Here is a 21,375-nt window from a genome sequence, read left to right as displayed (position 1 = left end):
GAATTATAAAAAAATCAGAGTTGACAAATAGTTCTGGCATTTTTTACTTTGTAGATTTTTTTTTCACAGAGGACCTGGTTGTGGACAAGATCTTTCTTTATAGAAACATTTGGAATTATATTTCCATAAACTTCAAAGGACTTTTTATAACCCTGGTAGAACCTTTGTTTTTTATTTTCTCATGCTATTTTTTGCTTCAGAAATCCACAGAAGTCACTTTGGAGATTTTAACCTGGGAATTTCCAAATTCCCATACACAGTGAAAATAGTGGGATTATAATATTCAGATATCAGGGCCAGTCTTGAAATAGTTTGAAATGAGAACTGAACAAATATTCTGCGATCAGAAATAGCTGAAGTTCCGGTTCCTCCTGCAGAGGTAAACTTGTTCATGGAGCAGTAGCATCCATGACTCTGCCTCACCTGTTACAGATGCCTGTGTGTGTGCATTGTCTGTGGTCACACCCTGCTCCATAGGCCACAAAACACAGAAGCAGTGCAGGGCTGGTTATCCTGCAGGTGAAACTTTCTTTTTAAGATTTTCAGGGCTGTATTTGCTTTTTTATGCTTTGATTTTCATTAATCCAGCATGAAACACCAGTCCCTGTCATCAACACCCTCTGGCACAGGACCAGCGTCCCATGGCTGTAGGTGCTACACAAACCCAGAAGACATAAGAGTGGCCCAAAATCATGGTTGACCCTGACCTCTGTCTGAGAGACACTGAGGGGACAATAGACAGGATTGTATTAATACTCTGAATAAATAAACAATGGCTTGTTTCAGCCTTGTGTCAGGGTGTGGTTTCATATAATTTCAGCCTTGTGTCAGGGTGTGGTTTTCACTCAGGGAACTACAGCTGGTAGGACCAAGGGGAAATATCCAGCTCTTCCTGAAGCAACTGCTTGTCTCGGTAGCTTTGCTGTTGCTAGATCTGCAATAAGACTCAACCTTTGTTTTAGGTCAGCTCGAATCTAATTTAGGGAGGAATCTTTGTTGTATGGATGTCTATGTGACTTATGTGCTCGGAGTTGATTTTACTCCCCCAATCTTATTAAGGGCTGATTATAGAGTGAAGACTGCTGCAGAGTCCATGAGGGTACAGGAGAGGTGCCCTTTATTGCTAGTGAGGGGTAAGTGTGTGAGCTAGGAAGAGTGAGAGGGAAGAAAACCGGACATCAATCATCTGAAATGCCAGCCAGCAGAGCTTAAAACCCACAGAAAACCAAGGTTATTTTCTTTCTCTATTCCAAAGAGCAGAGGATCTGACCCAAACTCCTTCAGTGAGTAGTGACTTCAGAAGGCATCAGGCGTGCAAGAAGCAAGGCAGGACCTCTTCCCGACTAACCTCAGCGACCCACTTTCAGCACTTTCATTATCCTAAAATAATCCTTCCTCTCCTGCCTCCCCTACTGCTTCTGAAGAAAGGAGGTGGGATTTTGTCATTTCCATCAGTGTGAGAGGAGCAGGGCTCGTTTGGGGACGAGGTGGCTGGAGCCCACATTTCTTTCCCTTTCTTTCCCGCTGGAGCATGTGACAGTTTGCAAGGCAAGGAGCGGGTGGCTGCAGGAGCAAAGTAGTAAAAAAACCCACCCAGTCCCACATCACAATGACTTTTCTCAGATGATAAACATAATAATAAAACCCCTCCTAGTAGCCAATATGATGCTAATGCTTCTTAGCTCTGTCAAAAGTGAAAACAGCTCCTTGCTGTCAATTACTGGAGGGACAGCTGGAGTCTCTCCTCTCACTGTCAGGATGCAGACATATTGCATGTCATCGAGAAGGTAACAAATTCACCAGGACAGCATCACCATCTGTCACCAACAGAGACACCGCTGAAACAAAGGGTCAGGCTTCGGCACAGAGCTCGGGCCTGATCTCTCCCCACCTCCCTCGTCCTTTGCTGCGAAGGGGAGGGGCACAGGTGGAGCTGCCCCCCCAAAGCCAACGTTCATCCCGGGGACACACCGGGAATTTGGGGTTTATAAACCGGGGGAATGAGGTCTAAATTTAGAAATCATTGTTTTCACCAGCAAACCTCGTGCTGAAGCCTCCAGACCCTGCTGATGGGTATCAGCCATGGTGTGAAGCACTGCCTGGTCCAGCACAGTCCCTCACCCAGCTTCCAAGGGTCTTCCCGTGTGACCCCCTCCTGCGTGCAGCATCTTCCTACACACATGAGGAGATGTGTTTGGGCTGCTCACAGGAGTAAAACAACACCCATGGAGGGCTGGGGGATCAGGCTGTAAGTTGATTTGTTTGGGGCCAGATGGTTGATTCCCCACATTATTGAAGTCTGACTGCCCTGGATCTGCTCTCATGAGGAGAAGCTCGCCCACCCCAGGAAGGCACTTAGAGTGGTCCAAACTCTACACATGATCTGAGACCCAGTCAAACAACAAATAATTCTGTGATTTGTTTTGAGGTCATTTTCAGTTTTTAACCATCTCTCCAAAAACTTCAAATAATCCTCTTCAAAAAGCCCTCTCAATTAATAATGCCATTTTTTAAAAACATGTTTTTGAAGATGTTGTTCAGGAGAATAGTGTAAATAGTGTAAATAATTTAAGCATTTTTTTTTCTTATATTGTTTTGCTAGTTAAAAATAACCCACATAACTCCATTCTTTCACTCCAGACAAGGCTTACTTCCAAGGGATGATGTGCTAATTATTTTGAGAGCAAAGTTTATGTTTGACAGAAAAATCATTGTCCTTAAAATCACGTAGAGTGTTGAGACTTTGGGTGAGTCTGAAAGAAAGATGTTTCTGCAAAACTAGCTCAATGTGACAATGCAAAATGCTCACATAGCTCCTGTGTTTGTGTCACAGCATTAATTTGGGATACCCTGCGGCTGCTGGCAAATGCAGCTCTGCGGGGTCCAGCTGACATCTGGGGATACCCTTTGGGTTTCCAGAGTCAGATGGCAGCTTTCCTGTTTGCTATCATTTGCAAAATCCAGGACTTAAAATTTATATTATCAAATAGGCGTTATTTAAAAGTTAGCTCAGGAGTCATCCTGATGAAGGAAATGAAGTTACCTGGAATGAAGTAGCACAATTCAGGCTTTGGCAGTCATTTGGAAGCTGCTTTTCTCTGGTCCTGCAGGATTTCCCTGCAAATCCTGCCTCCTCCCTGCTCTATTGAACAGTAATAATCCAAAATAAGCAGAATTGAAATATGAACTTAATTCCAAAATGCAGCAAACTTGCCACTGCTCATTCCCAACTTGCACTACTTCTGCTGAGATTTACAGCCAGCACACAGAGAAAAAAAATGTTTCTGCAGACATAAGGATTTGTTTCTAACAAGGAGAAATATCCCATCCTCTAGTTACAGGCCTGTATGTCAGAATTCATTTTATAATTTAGGCTACAATAAATGACAACTGACTACCCTCAGTCTTGTGAAATAACTTTTAAAGAAGTTACTAATACTGCTTCCCCACCTTGCCAGCCCTATTTCATTTTTTAAACCCAGGACAAACCTCTCCAGCATGGAGAGGTGAGGCTGCATCCCCCGTCCTCCCCCCCACCCCTTCCTTCTCCCCAGCGTTCATGGGCTGCCTTGGGATTTCTCACTTGACTCTCTTCCAAGGTTATGTCAAGATTTCTGTGGAAGTCACGGGATACTGCCAGCAAGAGCCTGGAAATGATATTTGAATTGTGGCTAATGGTCCTTCCTCTGTCCCTCCCTCCCTGCTACACCCATGTCCTCTCTCACAGAAATCAGGAGATGTTTGGGGGAGCTGCAGAACTTTCATGCTCTGTAACATACAAAGCTACATGAGTGAAAGGAAGAGGTTTGCAAATTGGTTTGGGAGAACAGCTTGTGTTTGGGAAAGGAAGGTGGTGGCTGTCCTTGTTAGAACAAAGAGCACAAAATGGTCCTGTGTCTGTCACCATGACCTGAGGTCAGGTGTTTGAGCTGCTGTTGCTGCCGTCACCCAGACCCACATTAGTGTCTTCTCTCGGGGAGGATGGATGTGACTCACTTGTTATACAACTTCCACAAAACCCTGAACTCCCACCATTCTGGAGGTGGCTCTTTGGCAGACTTTTAGATGGACTGTGGTCTGCAAACTTCACTAATTTAGTTTTGTTGGGAAAAGCAGACAAAAATCAGTTGTGGTTCCTCTACCAAAGCCTTTCAGGGAGGTGTATTCCAATACACCCTTTGACATCCTTTCTAATACTGTCCCACTGGGGAGATGAGGCCACTGGGGAGGCTATGACAGAGCAGGGAGGTGAGCCCTGAGCTATTTCTCTGCCCTTCAGGTCATCCTTCATCCTAATCCCCACATGGGACAATATCCTTCATTCAGCAAATCCTCCTGTCCTGCCCTTCCTCCCAGAGAACCAAACCTGGGCATTCTGCTGAAACGCAGAATTTGACCTCCAAATTTGAACATGATCCTGCCAAAAAGCAACCTCAAAATATTCATTTACCCCTCCTGGAGGGCTGTCCTCGTCTGCTTTGAAGAGGCCATCTCTGCAAAGAACCTGTCTGGTTTGGTCCACAAGTTTAATGGTGTTGAAGGATGGAGGCTGGGACACCCACCTGGGACGTGGACAGGGTTTTAATTCTCCTGCTTGCAAAGGTTTCGTCAAACCGAAGCAAATCCTGCCCTGGTTGCCCAGCTTGGTTTGCCCTGCAATGAGCTCAGAGTGGAATTGAGGGTGTTTTATCTTCATGGCTACATGAGAAAGAGGCCAAATGATCAAATGCTCCTCGTGCCCCTCCCTAACTCGGTCCATGCTGGGCTCTGACTTCACATTCGGTGCTTGCCGGCTTTCACAAAGCCCCGTGTAGCTATTTTGGAACTGGAGCTGATCTTTATGCATTAACGTGGACCCAGATTTTAGAGGAAAACTCACATCTCTTTTGAGCTGCTGCTCAGAACATTTTGCTCCCTCGCTGGCTCTGCCTGCAGAGCCCTGTAGCCACTGCCAGCAACAGAGACATGAGAAGCCCAGCGCTGCTGCTTTATTAAACAAGAGTGGAAAACTTCAAGAGAGAAAAACTTGGCTTGAAAGTAATATCTGCACTTAGATGTTGTTCAGAATGTTACTGCAATATAAAGGGATGTTAAAATACAGCCTGAGCTTCTGTCCTGAGCCTGCGCTTCTGTGGTGCCCCCCCGTCACAAGGCTCTGTCGGTGGCACTGTGTATAAAAATTGCTTTTCCCTCCAGTGAAATGCAGCCCTTTCTGGGGTGGAAAGAGCAGTTGATAAAAATGCAGCTGTTTCATCAGTTTGGACAGGGAATGGAAAAAAATTGGAGAGCTACAGGGGGAAGTCAGGTGGGAAGAGCCTGATCTGAGGAGCTGCTCTAAGGAAAGATTTTTTGTTTGAACACAAATGTCTTTTCAGCGTTGGCCACATTTTTCTCACTGAAACAATTGTGACATTTCCATTAAAACTTTTAGTTTCAATTCATGATTTGATTCAGTCTATAAAAAATAGCAAACATTCTGAACTATGTTATAAAAAATCATGCACGTATTTGAAGGAATAAATTAAAATATATCTAAAACCAGCAAGAAATTTGGAAATTCTGATTTTTTCCAGTAACTTGGCCAGCTGTAGTAAGCAATAGACAAATAGAAATGTCACAGTTTTAACTCTGAGGACACACAAGGTGGGAAGATGCTCAGGGGGGTTTTGAAGGACTGCACACAGCTGAGCCAAGGCACGTTCAGCACTGGTTCAGAGGCCTTTTATAAACTGGGAACATTTTCACCACAGTTTCTACAAAATGTGCTGAAAATGTGTATGGGTGTAAGTGGTGTTAAAAAACAGGGTTATCCAATAAACAACTAATCTATCTCCTCTGGTTTCGAGTTATCAGAGATATCTCATGACTAAACACCAAAGTTGTCTCATGATTAAACACCAAAGATGTGTCATGACTAAATACAGGAGAGGCACATACTTTGTGTAAGTAATAAATTCTGGGACTCTAGGGCACGGCCCACACTTTGTGAGTGAATCCTGCATCTGTTTTATCAGTGGTTACTGATAAAAACTTATTTTCTAGGAATGCAATTGTTCAGTCCTCCTATGTGACCATAATGCAGGAGTCAAACAGGTGAGGGCAGTGGTCCCAGAAATACTTTTCTATACCTTGAATGTCCATGATGATAAAAAGTGGTGTGTGCAATGAAGTGCACTTTTTAGCAATTAACATTTTTTGGTTTTTTTTTTTAGTCAAACAACAAATCAGTTCTATAACACATCTGAGTCATTAGAGACGTGTATTTACAGAGGTTTTTTTTTTTGCTTTTTGTTTAAAAATAATTTCTCACGTCAGGTCTAAAGAACTTGGCTCCACTGACATCCAGAAGACAGGGATTCATGCTCAAGACTTGGGGCAAGATTTATCAAAGGAAAAATGAGCAGATTTTTCTGACACTTCTCCCTGGTGCACTGGATGAGCACTTTCACCTCAGTCACTGCAAAGTGACTCCTCTGGAACTGAAAAACACCCTGTTTGCTCCAGCCAAGATGCCTCACAGAGAGAGGCAGCGAAGAAGCAGCACACATTTCCTCCCATATACTGGACAAAATATCCAGTACACAGCAAATGTTGTTTTGGTTTAAACTGCTGTTTTTCCGTAAAGGTAGATACATATCTGAAATTCATTGCTACATTTTGCATCCAACATGAGATTTCTTTTTAGAAGTCTCACAGATCTAGATGTGGTTTACACTGAAAAACCCAAGAGAATTAAATAGCTGACGTACTTAGGCAGGTTCAAGCAAGTTCAAGCAATCCTTATTACAGTTTTAAAAGTTTTGCTTGGAGCAGAAGTCCTTTCCTCTCCAACAGACAGTGACTAACCACATCTACACACTCAAAAATGGATTTTTGCTGCAATTTAAAAAAATATCTGGGCACCTGAGGGTACACATACGCATACTGTGATTTTTAAAAGCTCTTGAATGTCTTTAACAGCAGCTACATGTCACGAGTTTTGAATGTTGAAGTAGACATCTATATGGATTTTAGGGCAGAGAAGAGTTTCTGCAAACCTAGGCTATTATTTGTAGGGATAAATATGGGCAAATGTAGACAAATACGCTTTTGAAGATGGTAGCTTTTGAGAATATTATCTGGAATTGTCCAAAATTTTAGCATTTAGTTTGCTTTGGTGGAATGTAAAAGGCAAAATGGGTGCCTGGACCTTATTTAGGCTTTCCTACCAAGTAGCTTCACCAAATTAGGGATTGAAGCTGAGACTGAAACAGCACTTAGTCTGCATTTACAGACGTATTGCCCCAGGATAAGAGATGTAATTCTCTGAAATGAAGAAAATTAAATCATTACCCTCTTCACCCAAGCCTTTTTGCTGTTGGAAAGTTAGTTTTGCATTTAATGAATATGGGCTCATGTCTTTCTAATGAGTATGAGATAGCTGATGTAATTGAAAACTTAAGCAGGGAAAAATCATTATGAGTTTTTTTTTTAATTAATTTATTTTGTATATTTGTGTTATGAGTGATAGCTACCAGTAGAGTAGTGGGGTTGAAAAACCACAATTTACTCAACAGGCAATTCAAAACTGTGTGCTGTAATAGGAGATTCCCTATATTTTACCTGCCTGAAGGGAAGCAGCTGGAGGAGAATTTTCTGCTGTACTTTCCTAGGTCTCTGGGAGATCCTAGGCATCTCCTCATTCCTACCTTCCTCCTCCTCCTTGCCATTATGAACCTGTTCTGATATTTTCTATTCTCCCTTTTTCTGACAGAAAACATCTCCTCTGCCCCTTATTCTTCAGGACTGTCAAACACCCTGACATTTGGGAAGGGCATCTGCAAATGAGGAGGTGGGCAGGGGATAGCAGCTCCTGGGCTGGCAGTCCCATGAATCTCTCACACTGGGATGTACTTCAGGATGGGTTTTTACCTGCTTTAGGGCCAGGAACTAAGCAAGAGCCTGAGGAAATCCAGGGGAGAGCTGCTGCTCAAGGACCTTGTGTGTCTAGGATTGCAGTGATAGCTGTGATCTGGATGAAGGACAGACTTTGTCATCTTCTGCTTATTGTTCAGACTTTCAGCCCATGCCTTCAGTGCTCCAAAGACTGATGGCACTGATTGTCACTGTGTTCCCATGTATGAAATTGAGGACAGAAACATGCATTTTTAATAACGAAAGGACATTGAGGGGAAGGGCAAAGGAGGTGCTGGGAAGAGAGAAAGGGGGTTCATAAGGTCAATATGTTTCATAACAGATCCATAAATCTCTACCATTAACTGGTAATGCTTTCCTCCATATTTTTTGATATCTCTCCCCAGGTTTTGATGATCCCCATCATCTTGCTGCACATTTACCTCTGGAGGCCAGCCTTTGTCCAGAGGTCCATATATCATTTCTAGACACAGATTTTCCTCTCTTAAAGCTTTTTGTTTCCTTTGATCTTTCACTAATAGTTACGTACTTTGTGTGTCCTTGCTCTCCCATGAATAGCTTTTCTTTCCCACCACTATCCACAGTGAAATACCTGTCATTAACACACAACTTTAATCCCTGATACCCTTCTCCTGATAGTTCCTTCTGTTCTTCCCATACAAAAAGCTTCATCCTCGTGACCATTTCAGAGACCAGCCTTGAGATATCATCTCTAATTTCAAGAAAAAAATCAAAAGAGAGAGAAGGTAAAATGATTCTGAGAAGCTCTTGCTGCTGGGAGTTTTCCTGGAAAGCCCCAATCTCCTGTTTACAGATGTTGGTTATCACAATGATCACAAAGTCAGCACCAGGCTCCATGTACCACCTTGTCCTCGAGGAAGAAAGTAGCTGAGAGTGCAAGTTAAGAGCATAAAAAGATATTTCTTTGCAAACTGCAGAACTGATTGAAGACTTTACCAGCCTCCAGCCTTTCCTTCCTTCCTGCCAACAGCTGGGAGCCTGCGAGTGCTCCCTAATCAGCTCCACAAGGTCATCCATCTCCTACCTGCAGTCACTGGAGGTCTAAACTAACCTGGCTGATTCTGCCCGAAGTGGATTAGGGAGTGCACATACCATCACTCCTACCCGGGGGCTGGTAATAGACAGCTGGGCAAAGTTAATGTCTTCCCGCAGCATCACTTGATCTGGGAGAGGATAAATGTCAGAAACAGTAGCCAAGGGTTATGTCCTGATCCCAGTGCATAATTTATCCACAAATTGGCTTCCTGAAAAGAAGTGGGAGCAGAAAAACACCACTGTGTCCAGGTGGGATTGATCTGAGGTACAAGAAGGTTGCAGCTCTTCTCCAGAGCTAGATCTGGACAGCAATTTTTCTGCTCTTCCTTTCCACGAACGCCCAATTCTAAATCAAATGTCAGTCCCTACTCACTGTTCAGATTAGAACAGACGCATCTGGAAACCACGCGTTGCCCTGAAAGCCACCCAAGCTGGCTCTGGAGTTGAAGACGAGGGTGGAATGTTCTTATCCCAGAGCCAAGGCTGTCTCTGCGCGAGCACAAAAGGCAGTTGGTAGGACATCAGCTTGTGGGAGTTTCCTTAGTTACCATAAGGAAAAGTTAAATGTCACAGTCTCCACTGGATCAAATCTACAAGAACAGAGATTATTTATTTGGGCTCAGATCTGGATTTACCCACTGATCTGAACGTGAGAATGGAACATGGAGCTCGCGAGAAAAGCGAGTTTTGGTTTCTAAGGTAAAACCAGACAACTCAAGGCAGCAAGTTTTAAATGAGGTTGGGAAATCGTGGTCTCCCTGATCTACGATTTATCTTCACCAATATTTTAACATGTATAGTTTGCTCATATGAGCTAAATTTAACTAAGAAATTCGACATCTGAAGAGAAAAGAGGCACAAGATCTGCAAAGCATCTGGTCTTACCCTCATGTCAACTTTCTGGTGACCTCAGTGTGATCTGGGTAATATCTGGTGGCAGGGGTGGGAGGTGACAGCTCCAAGGTGGGATTTGCAGGTACAGTGACCCACATCTCCCCACACCTCCACCAGCCAACAGGCAGCAGCACCTAAACCTTGCACCTCAAACTCAGGTCTCTGCTGACCAGAAAAAAATCAAAAGAAGAGCCTGGTTGAAACGTTATTGGCAATTTAACAAGATGCTAATGGCACTGCCAGCACTGAGACCTTCAACAACATTTTTTTTTTCAGCTTAAAACCCACCCTTTCAAAAGGCAGCACCACTTTAAAGAGGCAGAGGGAAAAAAACGGTACTCATTAATCATTCTGCCTCGACAACACTACAGGGTGATTTCTGCTCTACACCTTTTTGCACAATAGTATGCAATTTAATTGCTTTTAAAAAAGCTTTAATGATACAGACCAAAAGCTGATCTTAGCAACATCTTTTCTACTTCAGTGGAATTAAGGACACAGTTGGTAGTTGACAGAAATGAGCGACTGAACCACTTCAAAAAAGACAAATATATCTCAAACCTCAGTCAAACTAAATACAACACTTTCTGCAAAGGCCCAGTAAAACACCTTCTATCTATTCTGAATCCAAAATGCCTTTTAACTTTCTGTCTGGCCAACGTATATCGTTCCAGGGTGTTTTGACCCAGGACCTTCTCTTGTCTGTAAGAACTGCTGTCTGAGAGGCAGATTTTACAGACAGAAGGAAGATGGAGACACAGATGCAAGGTTTGTAAACTGAAAAGCCAAAATGGATGAGGACACTGATGGAATGTCAGAAAGTCTATATGGAAATTGAGAGTCATAGACCACCAGGTGTTCAAATAAATGTGGTGTGTATCAGCAGATCCAGCTTTCCAGCAGCACTCAGCAGGCTGGGTGCTGGTTACACAGTGGGCTCTTCACTAGGATTGTGTTTGATGCCAGGAATTCCTCTGAAAAAATCATACTATTATAAATGCATGAGCTCTGGAGCTGGACTGTTCTGCAGGTCTGACCTAGAACACAAACGCCTGAAGCTGCAAACCTGTGTGGATATTGCAGAGAATTAACAAGACCTGGCAGTGTTCAGACAGGGTATGCAGACTTCTTTTAAAATGAAGTCTGCCCAAAAGTCAATGAATGACTTTTGTACTTGTGCCATCAACCATAAAGATCTTGTTTTAAGAGTGATTCAGGTCTCTTCTGCTGTCACTAGTTGTGATGTGTGGGCAGGTACAAAGAAATCAGTGGGCTTTTCATGCTGAAGGGGCAAACCCTTGACATGTGCACAGAGATGCCCGGTGAACACACCACTCACAGATTACTAAAGCATCCATACTTTTATGTCACTGGACTTTGTGACCAAATTCTCTAATCTCAGAATGCCTTTTTCTCCCTGTGTGGGATTTATCACTTCTTTGACAACTTTTCAGCTTCTGACATGGCAGAGCAGGACAGTCCTGTTGTGATGTGCCTTCCCAGGGAGGGCTTTACTGAAATGTCACAGGGATTTCTGCCTTTTCTGCATTTGAAGGAATGGTGCCTTTCCCATATCATTGCCAGGAGAAGCAGAATTTCTGAGCACTGGGGTAGGAACTGGGCTGAAGCAATGGCACCACAGGAGAGAGAAAGCTGCCCAGTGCTGCAAGTGAAAGCCAACCCCTTGAGAAAGGTGTTCAGAATTCAGGCTGGAGGCATGAAGAGGATGAAAAAACGTCACTTGTTGGGGAGAAGGGAGGAAGAGGAGGAATGCAATTCATGAATAAAGAGTGAGGCCTTATTCCAAGCAGCTTTGCCTCTGGATAAGCATCTGTGACCATCTTCTCCCAGCCAGCACTGTGCACTCTGACTCTACCCAAACCACACAACATGCTCTGCTAATGGTCACAGCTTCAGCAGAGCTAAGGCCAGTTTGGAAGAAATACCTTCCTGAGGTGCTTTCTCTAAGAGCTATTCATGAAAACCGTATTTGATACAGGAATAGATGCAGCAATCTTACTGGAAAATATTTACCTGAATGGAAAACGTTAATCTGCTCATGGACAGGGTGCTACCTCACTTCAGACAGCGCCTCAAAAATTACTCTGTGATCACTTTTCTTATAGGGAAGAGTTGCAGTGCTGATAGGGCTGCCTAGCAGGGTATTTTCAATGCAATCTACAGATACAAGTGATTCACTGGATTTAAAAATAAAATAAATAATGCTTTGGGGTCTGTAGGCCATGGACAGGTCTCCCTTTTGAACCAGGTGACAGTGAAGGGGCTGGCACCACTCTGTGCTGCTGTTTTCCAGCCCTTGCTGTCTGTGACTGAGGAGAACACAAGCACTGTCAGTTTGCCCCATGCAAAAGCCCCAGACTTGGGCAAACAAGGAAATTTCATTATTGCTGAGTTTATATGGAAGTGGCCTAACCATGCTCCAAAAGAAAGAGAAGCAAAAGCTGCTTTTTAGCTGAGCTGATATTTTTAGCTGTAGAGAGAAAACAAAGAGGAGAGGTAAGGTCATAGAGCAGGTCGATGGCAGGAACAGAAACAGAGAACAGATCTCTCTCCTTCCCAGCTGGTGCCCTACCCACAACAAGGTCTCTCCAGCTGGAGCAAAGCTTATCCTAAAAATTTTGGCCCCATACATGCAATTTTCTTCCTTTGGCTTTTATCTAATAAACGAGATACAAGGCTTACTCTTGTGCCATTGTATTAGTTTAATGTACATTTATTTTGTATACATTATCTTTCCTTTCAAGCACTTCAATATGTCTGAAAATCAGAGATAAAGAGGGATAACACATTAGACATGGCAACTCCCAAAGAGGCAGCTGAGGTGTGAAGAACACTGAATTCCCATATGATATTATTATATTGCCTTCTTTGCTGCACAATGTTACAGTAAGTAAGGGGATTAGCTGCTTGTCTCCCAATATATAGATGAAGAGAAGAAAAAAAAAAGAATTGCTTTTGTTTCAGTAGTTCTGTTCCATTTGCCCATATGAAGACAAAATCCTGCCTATTCAAAATACTCTCCTTTTGCTGCATCACCTTGTTTTATCAAGAAATCATCTCTGTCTAATCAAAGGGAAAAAGGAGAAGGTAGAGCAAGTTAGAAGATGACCCAGATGCTCATCATCATAACTTACACATGCATCTCCTTTGTAGGGTAGTAAGTCTAGGTGGACATTGCCCTTTGGAGCTGCTACATCTTCCAGGGCTTGTTCCTACCCTGGGGATTTGAACCCTCCCTTAATGCTTCAAGGAAAGTGAAAAAGGAGAACATCCCAGAAGCTGGAGAAAATGTTTAGATCCTGTAGCAAGAATAAAGTTAGATTCTGGTGAAAGCATGTGTCTGTGACCCTGAGAAAGGTACAGGCAAACTCTATTTCAGATGTTCCCTTGGATACTGGCTACTGAGAGAAGAGCAAAGGGCAAGGTTGTGCTAACTCTGTTTTTCCAGGAAAGGACTTGCACAGCAATGAGAGGAACCTCCACATGTCTGAAAGCCCACTCATCCAGCTGCAAGGAGGTACAGCACAGCTGGAGAGGACAGGCCAGTACTGGAGCAGTTCAAGTGCTTCAGCACCTGGATATTTGGGGGCAGCACAAACTCTGACCACAAAATGTCACCTTGTGATGAAGGCAAACCATAGCTGCTGGATACTGCAAGGTAAGGAAGAGACATCATTCCCTAAGTGTGCCCAGCTCCTTCCAGGATCAGGTCCTCTCACCTGATGTGACACTCAGCCTGGTGTCTGACCTAGTAATTAAAATGTCCTTCCTTGTCTATTAAGCGTGGAATCCCTCTCTCTCTTTACCCCAAACATTAATTTAGAAAGCAAAATGCCAGAGTGACTGCTTCTCTTGGGTAATTTTCCCCCCTTCAGATTCCCTTGCTTCCTTTATTTAGTGCCAGCAGAAAACAATATGGTTTCTTTCATTGTCTTCTATGAAGACTTCCAAGTGAGGGGGGAGATTATTACTGTTCCAGCGTGTGACGACATAATAGGCTCCTGTCCCAGCAAACAAAAGTCTTTGCAAGACGATAAAGAGACAAGTCCTACTTATGATGTCACCGAGAAGACAGTAATAAAAATAAAGAAAAGAAGGAGGGGGGAAAGATAAGAATAAACATCTGTATATTGGGAATAACAATAACATTTGTTCTGCCTTTTATTTCTGAAAGATGCCTTAAATTGTGCCTTGTACAGAACAGAAAAGACTTTTGTGTGTGTGTGTGTGTGTGTGAGCACAGATGGATTTATAATAATAAAAAAATCCATTGAAATGCAAAGTTTAGGATTTCCTCCCTCCCCCTCAAAAATAAAAAGATCAAATAATTCTCAACAAAGAAAACTGTTCCAGTTCTATTTTTTTCCTGATCTTCTCAGGTTCTGCCCCTTTTTTAACCATACAGAGCAAAATGTAGCATTCTTTACAAAAGAGAAATATGTATATTTCTGGAAATATGCTCTAGGTGGTATAATTAATAAGGCATGTGAACAGCAGGAATTAGAAATACAGGAACTGATTTGCCGTCAGTGCCAGTACAACTGGGATGATGGTGGAGTCACCCCTCACTCTTGGGCTGCTTTTTCCCAGAGGATATGGAAGGGAGGATGCTGGATTTGGAGAAAGTCACGGACACAGTGAGGGGATCCCTGTCCTGTATGTGACCAGGACAGAGTGGTGATGTGCAGAAGCACAAGCCTGAGTCCCAGCAGCAGCACGGTTGTGTTCACACCGAGAGATGCTGCTTGGGCACCACAGGAATGCCCCCGAACCCAGAGGTGGTTCAGACTCAGCCACTCCAGGGCTCTGTATCATACTGTGCTTTGTACATGGTGATGGCAATGAATCACACTACCAACAGCTTCTACAGGGATGTTCTGGATGTATACCAGCCTGTCTGCAAGCAGTGTTTGTCCCTCTGCTTAGAAAAGAAGGAGGGAAGTATCTTGCTGGTTTTCAAATTAATTTGAGTTATACACTGGTTCGCATACGGCTCGTGGGCCTCTGATGGTCCAGGTGAGATCATTAAGTACTCTCTGATGTATAAAGAGGGAAACCAAGGCACTGCAAGCCTCTGGCAGTGCTGGCAGTTTGGTCACTGGGTCTGTGAAGACCCTAAAGAAGTAGGATAGATCAGAGTACAACAAATCACAGCCTTGTGCAAGGAGTGACAGCATCGCTTCCCAAAACTGCTGCTGTGGGGACCACTCAGAATTGTTTCTCATGGATTGCCTAAAACCCCAACATAATCAGCCTCATTGCATCAGTGGCTCTAAAGACAATTTCTTGCTCCTGAAGGCAGCATTATAACAAAGGTGGGCATTATTGGATAAACAGCACCGAACCTGGCACTTACATCTGATTTACCTTCTCATGGCACGGTTATTCCTAGACACTTGCATAGTATTATTAGATCTATATTAATGTGTATTAATAATAACAACTGTACTTGCAATTAATTTTAAATCCCACCGTCAATCTTTCTTAGAATTCAATCTGATGCACAGCCAGAGGGAAGGGATGTGAGCGCCGAATTTCATTTTAACCCCTTCCCTTTTTTGTTTGACAGCACTGGATTTATGGTGAATAATAAACCACCACGACTATCGCATTTCCAGGCCAGACCTGAAGAGTTAAATTGGCCATGGCAGGGAGACTGGACATCACCAAAACCTAAAACACCAACACGTAAACAGGGGCGGACAATGCGCTCCTCCCTCACGCGACCGACGTTACTCGCGGAATTAAGAATTAGCGGCAAGATTTTAATTCACCATTAGCGGCCACCATTTTAATTCATCAGACAAAGCTGGTTATCTGTACAGCCATCGTAAGCAGGTGGCCAGCTTGCAGGCTACCATGGACACAAGGGCCAGTCTAATGCAAAGTGGACTGGGAGGTAATAATTCAGCCGATAACCCCTGACACGCTCATTCAGTTGCTAATTCACCCGGCGTGCAGGAGCTGTAACCAGCGCCTAAAGATGCGTTATGATATTTAAAGCCTAATTTATTCTCTTTATTAAAAATGATATCAAACAATATTTCACTCTCCCTTTTGGTGAAGATTAACTGTTTATGATCCTTGTGTATTACGTGGGGCCATAACCATTACTCACACCAACGGTTTGGCCAGGGCATCTGAGGCCCTTTAGATTAATCGTCTGGTGGTTGTTTGTTAAAGCAGAGGAGGTGTCATGGAAGGAAACAGCCTCAGTTCTGAATCAACTTATGCCAAGTGTTAAAAATATCTACTTGAACCTGATTATTTATAATGACCTACCCTATCTATATGGGTATATATATATTTTCAAATCAGAGTACAGAAGATTTGCTGTTAGACTTATTTAGCACAAACTTTTCCACAACTGGATTCTTTCTAAAAGCATATATTGATTCCTAACTACACTTTCCAGGTGTTCAGGAACTTGTCAGATACATCACTGGTTTGAGTAGGTTACAAATACTATGGGCAAGCTGCACCAACAGTAACCTCACACCAAGACCTGGATGAGCCACATTAGTGTTTCCAGCTTCCCTGGGGAATGGATTTATTTTTACTCCTCTGGATTGTCTGGTACATTTCCTCATGCATCTTTTCTCTTTGTACAGAAAGCAAACCTCACTGCTCAGCTGCTGTAGCCTACAAAGACCAGTGCTAATCCTCCAGATGCTCCACAGGTCCCCTGAACTAGCCCAGTTGAAAGGAATCATAAAAGTCATGTAAATATGTGTGGAGTACCATTGTAACACAGGGAATTCCCAAGGAAATAAGGCTATTTCTTTTAGTTACTTGTGGCTAATGAAATATTATTAAAGCAGGTCACTCCTGTTGAGGAGGTGAAGTTTTAAATAACAAAATGGAATTAATGTCAAATTAGTAATGAATTGTCTTTCTAAAATGCAATGAAGAGAAGTGAATGGACACCATTCCTGGAGATGTTCAAGATGCATCAGGATCTGGCACTGGGTGATATGGTTTAGTGGTTTTGTGGTTACAGTGGCAGTGCTGGTGGACCGGATGATCTTAAAGGTCTCTTCCAACCTTCATTATTCTATGATTCTATGATTATAAAGCCAGGTATCATTACCCACAAGGGTTAAAAAAGCACAACCTCCCCCAAACTTTCTATGAGACAGAAATAGAGTGTTAATGGAACAATACTGCAATGCAATACAGTACAATTATGTGGAGTTGTGAGTGGGAAGAGACATTCAGACTCTGATTTAGATACAACCACTGAAGCTGTAAGTGCCTGGTACTCTCTTTGACTTGATGTTGGTCTCCAGGATGTCAGAGATCTCTTCCAGCTGCATTTATGATTTGAGGGCATGACGACAGTTAAGCTGCATCACACAGCCCATGCCTCCTTTTTATTCATTTGTACCTCTGGATTTTCTAAATTTTAACCCACCGAGAGTGCTTTGATTTTCCTGTCTGCCATAAAAGCCCAGTGGTTCTGGAGGGATTCTGCTGGCTTGTCATAAAAGGTGCAGATGTGAAGAGCTTCCCGCGAGCGGCAGAGCCGGCTCTGTGGGAGCACACAGCCCCATCCTGTGCCACTGCAGACCTGGAACAACTCCACTAATTTCAGGATGCTGCACTGGTGCTGCAGGCAGCAGAATTTGAGCCACTGACTGGAAACTGTAGGGCAGTATGTGCTTTTTTGCTGTAAAGCTGAGGTGGAAGTGAGTGGATCTTACAGCTCCACACTTCCACGGAGTTGCACAGATTTACAGCAGCTGAGTGGCTGAGGAGCACCTCCAGTATCCTTGGCCTAAAGGGAATCCTAATTCAGAGTGAGGGAAGGCAGGCAAGCAAACAAGGTAGCAAACAAAACCCTCTCCATTTTTCTTCAGTCTCATTATGCCACAGAGCTCCATTTTCTTCTCAGTCAGAGCAGTGCTAGTCAAAAATGGTTCATAGAATCATGGAATCACAGAATGGTTTGTGTTGGAAGGGGCCTTAAAGACCATCTTGTTCTAACCCTCTGCCATGGGCAGGGACACCTTCCACTAGACCAGGTTGCTCCAAACCCTGTCCAACCTGGCCTGGAACACTTCCAGGGATGAAACAGCCACAGCTTCTCTGACCAACCTGTGCCACAGCCTCACCGTCCTCACAGGGAAGGATTTTTTCCTAACATCTAATCTAAATCTCTCCTCTTTTAGTTTAAAACCATTTCCCCTTGTCCTATCCCTATCTGCCCATATGAAAGTTCAATAAAGAGCCTGTAGCTACATAATACAACCTTCATATTCATAATGGTAAATTTGGATATATAACATACCCCTTCAGTCCCATTATTTTAGGCCCCCTTTCCCATTTTGTCATCTCAGCTGTATGCATACCTGGACCTGCACACTCATTTTAGGTGTCCCCTTGCACAGCTAAGTCACCAGGAGCAGCCCACTTGCTCTGGGTGCTGCAGAAGGGACTAAACAAAAGCAGTTGCTCATCTCATACAAGTAGAAATTTGATGCCAGGAACACCAGGAGATTCAGTTTTACCTGACGACAATAAAATAGGTTCCTGCTGTTCCACACCTGTAAAGAAGGGAGGGATTGATCTGGAGCTCCTGGGACCAAGGGTGAAAGCACTGCAGTTGGGGATTTGGTCCTAGATCTTTCCTGGGACTCTGTGCTTCCACTTCCCAGCTGTGAAATGTGGACAACTGCACTTTTGTGAGAGTATGACAGCTTATCTTGGAAAAGGACTGAGATAAATAGATTAAAACTGTGCTGGTGGAGAGCCACAGAGAAGAGGGTCATGAGACAGCCTATTCAGACACTTCCTATTATTAATATGTAAAGCTGTCATACTTCATAAGATCACATCCAATGTAATCAAGAGGATTTAGTTCACTAATATAGCAGCAGTCACACTAGATAAGATTGCTTATAGGGATAAGAGTGTACATTTGTTGCTCCATTTTAATTAAAAACAACCTTAATAAAAGGTTGTAATGATAAACTGATAAGCAATTGCATCTCCCCTTCTCCCAGTAGGTTACCATGCAAAACTCATATTGCAATTAGAAACCTCCCATAAGACACCATAGGACATATATCAATGTTGGCTCAGCAGCAGAGAGTTACTGGTCACCCCACTTTGTATGTTCAATTGCTGCTAACTAGATTTTTTTCCCCCCACCTTGATTCACAAACTATTTTGCAAGACAAGCAACAACCCAGAGTGAATTTATTTAACACATCCTGGTGTTATGACTAAGTGGGAAGAAAATCCTCTCTCTAATTGAAAATGGAAGTAATTCCAGCAAGACAGCCCTGCTGCATGCTCTCCCTCGTAAAGGAGAGGCTCTCGCAGTGGTAGCACTGCTAAACATTCCCCCTCGTCAGCTGAGGTGTTAAAGTGTGTATCTCTTCCCCTTTTTGGGAGATGAATGATAAAATGGTGTGATCCAGAGCTCCAGCCTGGTTGGACGAGGGGTGCATGTCGATTTATACAACGGAGCATATACATTCTTGTAGCAGCATGAAGAGGCATGCTGCTATTGAAATTTCAGATCATTTTGCAGCTGCAAACTGTAATAGCAGTAATAATAAACCAGAAGCTGTGTTATCCATTAAAAAGAACCCCAGACACTCGAGCATGTTTGTTTTGCCTCTGATTTTAAACATTCAGCACCAGCTGAACTTCTTGTTCACGACTCATTAAAAATGTCCTGCATCTTTTCATACACACAGGGCGTGCCCAGAGACAAGTGCACAAGGTGGAAGAAGGGTCAAAACCCGAGCTCTCCCCTCAGTCAGGTGATGCCTTAGGGTGAGGTTAGGTGGTTCTCTCCACCTTGCTGGGCCTCAGGTACTCAGAGGGCAGGATGGAGGTGGTGGTGCCTTGGTAAGGTAGGCACTTTCCCACTGATAAAACCCTGGAAAGTTTAGAGGTGAGCTGTGCTGGGTATGAGCAGGCAGAGAAGCTGGATGGTGGTGTGCACGTGTCCTGCTGAACACAGCTGTGCATCACTGTGTGGGTGCAGTGCCAGTTTGAGCTGCAGGGATGGGCTCCAAGTCCTGTGGCAGGAGGCCCCGAGCTCCTGTGCAGGCAGAGATGCCAACACTCAACAGTCCTGAAACCCTATCTGCTGTCTCAGACATAGAAATGATTTGTTTCAGGTCACAAGTGCTGCAGTGGTAGATGCAAGCTGAAACTTTTGCCTAAAAGGGCAGAAGTGTGGGCTGTGTAGGCTGTGGGTTAAGATGTTTGTGTACAAAGGAAAGCCCAAGGAACCTCAGCTGCTGCTCCCCAGCAGAGCAGGCAGCTCCTGCCTCCAGCACGGCAGCTTTAATGGAAGGGTTTTTCTGCCTCACAAGGTCTCACAAGCATTTAACTTCATTACTCAGGCTGTGAGGAAGAGCAAGATCTGTTCCTGATCCTGTCTTTAGCAATGCTGGGCAATTAACTGAGTATGGTCAACCAAAAAGCTACACTGGGTTTTGTGACCCTGAGAAGAGCCTTATATCCCTATAAGAAGATAGTAACATTTATTTATCAATAATATTTTTTTTCTTAGCTTCTTTTTTTATTGTGCCAAATTAACACAATAATGGCAATGTTGATTTTTTTTATCTCTACTTTTCAGTGAATATGAATGCTCAACTCTGGCAGGGCTTAACTTTGTGTATGAAGAGGGGAAAAAAAAACCCCTGGTAAATATGTTGTTACTGATTTAAAAATCTATTTGTTCAGTAATTTCTGCTGGAGCCATCATTATCTTGCCAAAGCAGCTGTTGGAATATTAACTAGACACAGCAGTAACAAGTGGAATATAATTAGCACTCCTTGTTCCAGTGAATTTTCAGTTTTAACTAGGAACAATTTGCAATGAATCTCTGTGCTGTTGTAATTAACTTAACTAATGCACCACACATACCAACGACTGTACTGAGTACTGTAGGAAATCACCGAGGGTGCTGCGGGTGGGGCAAAGCTATTGCCTAATTCTGGCCAGCTATTACATACCAAGGATATCCCTCCTTGCTTTGCAGTGCGTTGTCTGCAATTAAAGGCTCTCAGCCTATATTTGTGAAACCATAAAAATGAAATTACAAGGGGATACTGAAGCCTCACGCTTGGTTTTTTGGGTGTGTTTTTGCCGCATGTGCCTTTAATACACTAATTGTTTCCCAAGCATTGAGACTAAAATGGTGAGGGCAGAAACATATGCATCAAAGAGAGCTTTCCCAAGAAAAGCTGCTCCAGCAGCCCCATCCTGCACAGCCACATGTGCCATTAACTTTTACTGCTCCAAGTAGCTCTTTGCAGCCACAGACATAAGGCAGAGCAGCCAGAGAGGCTGTTGGTAATTAAATAAACCACTGTCGCTGTTTTGGTGTCCACCAATATGCCAGTCACACATTCTTTGGGGCTCAAATCCCCTCTTTACCAATATATTTCTTCCAGCTCCACCTCACTCACTTGGTTTTACTCTGAAGGTCGGTATGAAACCACAGGCCTACAGCATTTTTG

The sequence above is a fragment of the Pseudopipra pipra genome, chromosome 17, assembly GCF_036250125.1.
Source record: "Pseudopipra pipra isolate bDixPip1 chromosome 17, bDixPip1.hap1, whole genome shotgun sequence".
NCBI classification, from domain to species: Eukaryota; Metazoa; Chordata; class Aves; order Passeriformes; family Pipridae; genus Pseudopipra; species Pseudopipra pipra.
The sequence above is the reverse complement of the archived record's forward strand: the minus strand, read 5'-3'. Positions refer to the sequence as shown.